Below are 6,454 nucleotides of genomic sequence, written 5' to 3'. Positions count from 1 at the left end.
ATGAAATTGAAATAAGGTGTACAAAGGCTAAGAACTTTCCTACATTGTTTTGTAATGGGCTGAAAAACCAAAATTAAAAATCCAGTGCTGATTATAAGACCATAAGCTGCAGTTGGAGCAATGTGTTGCTTTCATAACTTATGAATGGAATCTGTGTGTTCTGAGACTCAGAAACCATTGTAAGTTGGCATTGTATTTCTCTCTTACATTTTTATTTAATAGAACATTTTCCCAAAGAAGTGAGACATCTATGGGTATAGCACCCAGGAATAACAATAAAATTTATTTGAGTTCAGGGATTATGCAAAGAAATTGCTCAACAGAAAGCTGGAATGGGGTTGGAAGGAAGGGACTAGGAAGGAGAGAACGCAAGGGGTTTAGGTCTAAAATTGAATGAACGTTGTGATTTCTCTGGCCAACAAGTGTGACCTGTGTATGTCTTTTGATCACTTTCTTTCTCTAAACTATGAATTGGTAGATTGATCTTCTCTGATGTCAGGACACCCTTGAATAAAAAGAATAGGTGAGTAGCCAGTTTGTGTCATTAATATGAGGTCTTCCAGCTCTTATGAGGGACAAGGAGGGCTGGACCCCTCATCACAATCTATCAGTGACAGGCTTTTCCAACACAATGGTACTTAAGAGACTCTTTTGTAAGGCTATAACTCCTAAAGAAGACTTTTTTTGAGAAATAAATTATGTATCTCCAGTGAAGTGACAATATGCAGGCTACTCCAGCTATACTTGTGGATTCAGCAGTATCCCATTTATTGATATGAATATTTATATCCATGCCAGTAGCACTGTAGTTGCTGGTAGTATTTGCAGTGACTAGCTTGGCTGGGATGCTGAGGACATCACCTACTGTTTTTAAAGCTCAGCATTCTCAACGCTATTTAAAGAACCCCTTCATCACCATCACTTTGGACCAATGCTAAAAGCAATTCAGTAGAGACATTCTCCTTTCGTAACCCCCGCAAATAATTACTGCTGAACTAGAGGCAACTCTGGAGGCAGGTGTATGTTGGCCCCTTCTAAAAAATCTTTTGTCATTTCCCTTTCATCTGAAAGTTTTGTAAAATTATAATTGTCATTCTTCCAATTGAGTCTATGTATAGACATTTTAGTTTAATTAGAAAAATGCTTCTACTACACACAGGAGGTCAAAGAGATTTCAGTTTTAGTCCTCATTTTAGGGATGAGCTTTGGAAGTGGGAGGGGACACCCAATACATATATTTTCAGTTAGTTTTAGTGGCCAGTGCTTTGCACTTGGGGGAATTTAGATTGAGGTCAGTGACGCAAATCTGCACCTCTACAGCCATGCAACACGTAAGCAGTACATTTATCATGTGTTCCCCTGTGCCACTCTACTTAGCATAAAATTGAGTCCAGAGTTAGGCCAAAGAGAGGATCCAACCAAAGCCTTATTAATCACTAGCCTTAACTGCAGTGGTCTAACCCACACCAGGGCAAATGAGCCTGTTCCTTCCAAAAGACCAGTATAAAAATCAGTGGTGCTATTTTGTTTTCTCTGCCTGCTATCCTATAACACACAGTCCCAACCTCTAGTGGTTTTTGAAGACCATGGCTTCTATTTTCATAACTCTTTGTGGGGAGGGGGGCATGATGTATATAAACAGGAAAAGATATCAGTAAATTCATTTAAAGACGTTTGATTATAAATATGTTTTATTGGGGATAAAAAACAAATAAGAGCCCTGTAGTTGTCCATAAAATGAAATAAAATGTTTTCTGCATCTCAAAAAAAAGGAAAGTAATTGACCTTTGAACTGTGTAGTCTGGAGTGCATGTCTATAGGCCAGAGAAGTCTGGCTAATGTTAAATCTCAGAAATTAAAGTTTTAGGCCTTTTAAACTTTTTATCTTTGGATAATATGTCTCAAAACAGGTTAATGAATACACTCTCTAGTCTTCAAGGATTTACAGCATCTCTGGCTAATATTAACATTGACATCTATAAAGTGATATTGGAATGGACACCCAAATAATGAAGAATGGAATACATTAGTATTTCCCACAGGCCAGGGCCTTGATCACCTTAAAGCTTTGGACGTTTCCCGCAGTTTTAGGGTATATCTGTTTTCATCCCAATAAGGCATTCAAAAAACTCCACAAATACTTCTCTCTAATTACAGTTAAAGATACTACAAGCTCAAGACTTTAAATATTTCTCCAGTAGATTGCTGAGTTTTAGATCTGTCTTTGTTGTCAGGCTAGTATAAAAAAGGTACATATATGGGTATAATATATAAAAGAGTATATGTACCTTTTTAATATACACATACTTTTAGTGTATATATCTTTGTAATGTATATGTTCATATTTTCAGAAGTTTTCCATCTGTCCTGTTTAAAGCAGTATCTTAGAGTTTATGACCATAGTTTGATGTCCACAACTTATAATCTTTAGCTGGTAGTTCAATGTATTTATTTACTTATTTATATGAGGTCTTCATTACAAATGAAACTTCTCTAATCTTCACCCATCATCCATTTACACATGAGTAAATATGTTAAACTGCTCATAAAACGATAAAATAATTCTGAAGATAAATGCAAAATGACTTTTACAAAGACACAAAACAGTACATTACGTTCTACTGTGGGTGATGCCTACCAATAAACATTCCAGAGGCCAGAGATTTGATAAAATACCAATTTAAAGGATTGGAAGAAATGATTCCTTGAATAAAGAATTTCTTTTTCTCGTGATGGGAGTCTAATTCTGAAGGAAAGGAGAAACATATAATTTTTTCTTAGTTTTGTAGTTTGGCAATTCTTAGGCTAATAAATTAGAGTAAGTGGTTTGTCTGAGACATGGAGAAAATTGGATACAGCATGAAAAATTAACAACAGTGTTAATGAGAAAATGGTTCACTTCTAAGTCCTGTGCTTGGATTTAGTATTCAGGGTGATTAGGTCTTCACAAAGTTGTTTATTAAGAAAAGATTATTGAACTTCTTTTAATGTTTCCGTATCCTGCCAATGTCAAAGACGACAATCTCTGTTTTGTCATGTTATGTTTTGGTGTAAGGGTTGATGGTTTAATGAAATTGTTATAGAAGAGCCGGCCTCCAGGGTATATCAGGCTTGTGTGTGTCACTGGTGGAGCATCTTTCACAAACCATTAGGTCTTTATAAGACATATGATAGTCCTCACATTTATCCCGTCTGTCCCATGCCTCTCAAATAAAAAATCCATTTATAACCAACCAAAATTAACCTGGGCCCAACTGAAAATAAGGAAGTCAACCCCTTAGTTCTTCATTGGCAAATTAACTCTTTCAAGATTGATAGTCTGATACATACCATTTTGTGCTCTTTAGCAAGCGTGCCTTTGCACATTTGTATTTCCAAAGGGTTTTCTCTGGTATTAAAGAAAGTTTAAAACATCTCTCTTGGCTGGGTGATGTTTGATTGCAAGGAGCCAAACTCCAATTTGATCAAGATAAAAGAGGTTTATTATAGGATACAGAAATGATAAGTAGCAAGAAATAAGCAAGCCTAGGGAGGAAAAGGACAAGGAATCTTCAGGCATCTCATGTAGCCTCTGTAGCCTAAGTAGTGTCATGGACTTTCTATCTAATTCTTAGAAGAAAAAAAAAAGCCATCTTACCATTTGATCAACACAGTAAAAAATCATCTGATCTGTCTTCTTCCTAATCAATGAATTGGTACTCCCAGGTCATGTATTCACCCTTGATCTAATTAACAGTAGCCAAGGTCATGTAAGACCTAGAGCTACCCCTTTATGGGAATTAGTGGGTTATGTTGAGTCATACTAGCATGTTAATGAGGACAGGATTTGGGTGTGAATCTCACCACTATTATTCATTATTCTTGTCCATGGCCCTGAACAATTCCAGCTCTCCACTGTCGTCAACATGACCATGGAGATTGGTTCAAAGAATATGAGGGAATTGAGGCAAATCTGTTTCTGCCACAGAATGAAAAGAAGCTGCCCTTGATGTACTGATCATTAGTGCCATGTTTATCTGCACGGATAGTGATTTAGTAACAAATCCTCAGCCCAGTTTCCTTTGTTTCCTACAAAGTGGAGAAATGAATTGGGCAAACTGCAGAAATGAATTGGTCAAGCTAAGCTATAAAGCATCTTTTGCAAGATGTTTGTCCCTATCCACCTTATTTTTAATTACATGGTTAAGCCAGGTCACAGAGTATATGTTTGAAAAAATGAACCTGAGATGATGATAATGGTGGTGAATAGCTCACATTTTTAGTGTCATGTTTGGAACATGGTATTTGGAATTAGACAGACAGGATTGGTTCAGGACAGGACTCCATTGCTCACTAGCTGTGAGGTTTTGATCAAATTACTTAATTTTCTTGAGCTTCTGTTCCTTCATCACTAAAATGGGGTGATTTCAGTACTGAGCTCACAGTATTGTTGAAAGAAGTCAAAGAGAAAATGGATGCAAAGAGTTTAGCATGGTACCTGGCATATGGGAGTTACCATTATTAAGACAGTTATATAGACCTTTTATGAATGTCAGTGGTTGTTCTATGTCTTACCTCCCTTGAATCTTACAATAATCTGATGGGTGTGTTGTAATTAATGAAACAGTTAAGATAATATTATGGTTTATACACCCCAGATGAGATCATTGAGACCTAATGATTGCAAATTCAACCTATAACTGTCCATCAAATGTAAGAGCAAAGTAAATAGGTTTTCGAATGTGTAAGAACTATAGAATGCTTACCATTTATGTATTCCATATGAAAAAATGACTAGAGGAGATGCTCTAGTCAGAAAACTGAAAACTGAAAAAAAAAAAAAAATCCAAAGCAAAGGACAAACTAGCATACAATAAACAGAGTATGACCCAGAAAATGGGAAAGTAGGTAGGAAAGGAAGAGGATCCATTTGAGATACTTTGAAAGTTTTCTTCTGAGAGTTTAACTTCTATGTTTTTCTTGGTATATTCACATTGGTTGGTTCTATAGTAAATAATAATCTCCTAATCACAACACTGGAAATGCTGTTGGTTTCCGATATTAGAATTTACATACAAAGCACAAAAATTTAGTTACAAGGACAGGATAGAATATAAACTCAAACAATGCGACAATAACAATATAGCTAACAAAAATTAGGGGTAGAAGAAAAATATAAGATTGGGCATATTCACTATTTCATCTTTCTTTTCAGGGAGTCAATAGTTACTACCTAATTTGATGTATCAAGAATCAGAGGCATAAGGATACCATCTAAATGTTAATTACTGCTAAAGTGGTGGTCCCAGGATTGGGACAGGAAATGGGAGAATCTTACTTTCCCTTTCTACTTTTCTAGACTCCTTGAATTCTACTTTGCATGCATATGAGTAACTATTTTAGTTTTTAAAAATAAACAAAAGATCATTCAATTGATGGCTGAGATGGAGAAAATTCTATTCTGAGGACCCAAATGGAAACGTTAGGAAAAAAGAGTGGAAACTGATCAGATGTAAGAAGGTGACTATGAGCTTGCAAGTAAACCTGGACTTTCCTTCAATAAATTTGCTTTCCTCCTGTCTCCTTGTTTTGTTGAGCTGAAATATGAAATTAGAAGGCACATATTCCAGACCAGCTCTGCAAAGCAATCACCAACAACTAGCAAGACTTAAATTTATAGCAACCATAAAATGTATAGTTATACCTAAGCATAAGGAGTAAACAGTCTAGAGGATAAGAAATTTAAGAAAAATTGCCAGGTACATACAGCCAGCTGCTAAAGGCTGGAATGGGGATATTTTCAGCAGTGGATATTTGCTGCCATTGAATGCTTAAATCAGTGCAGGTGGGGCATTCAAAAGGCTTCTGAGGGGTCAAGTTGCTGCAGATACTTTGCAAGGTTACATTGTCCCTGAACGAATGATTTTGCTTTATATTCCAGCACAGGGGAGTCAGAGGACAATGTTACTTTCTTAGTCCCCAAGGATTCTCATCTGTTGTGAATAGCAAAAGCCCAAGGTAGGAGGATGGATCAGAGTTCTGAAATCCAGAGCCTTGCTGGAATGCGTTGATCCTTAAAAGTAAGCCTCTCAGCATGATAAATATGAGCTCCTCAAGCCCGTTAGGGAATGGAAATTTAAGAACCGGTTAGGTCAAAGATCAGGAAATTTATGACGATTATCTGCGGTTACAGTATAGAGTGTTTGAGGATGGTTTAAGCCAAAGAGTCCAGTGCCTGTAAATCTTGAGAGTGATATTAATACCTCTGTGAGCGTGTGTGTACAACGTTTCTGAAAAGATTGATTGCAAAGGCCAGTTCCCAGGAAAGACAAGCAGGTAATTGGCATTTAATTAATGAGAATAAGTTATATTAAATTAAAGACTTATAATCCTTGATTATTTATCTTCCTGTAGCCAGTGTGACAATCTACCCTTAGATTATTAACTCACCACTGTTTTTTTTAAGGGGCCATAC

Source organism: Eulemur rufifrons, chromosome 6 (genome assembly GCF_041146395.1).
Source record: "Eulemur rufifrons isolate Redbay chromosome 6, OSU_ERuf_1, whole genome shotgun sequence".
Lineage (NCBI taxonomy): Eukaryota > Metazoa > Chordata > Mammalia > Primates > Lemuridae > Eulemur > Eulemur rufifrons.
This window is presented reverse-complemented; position numbering follows the sequence as displayed.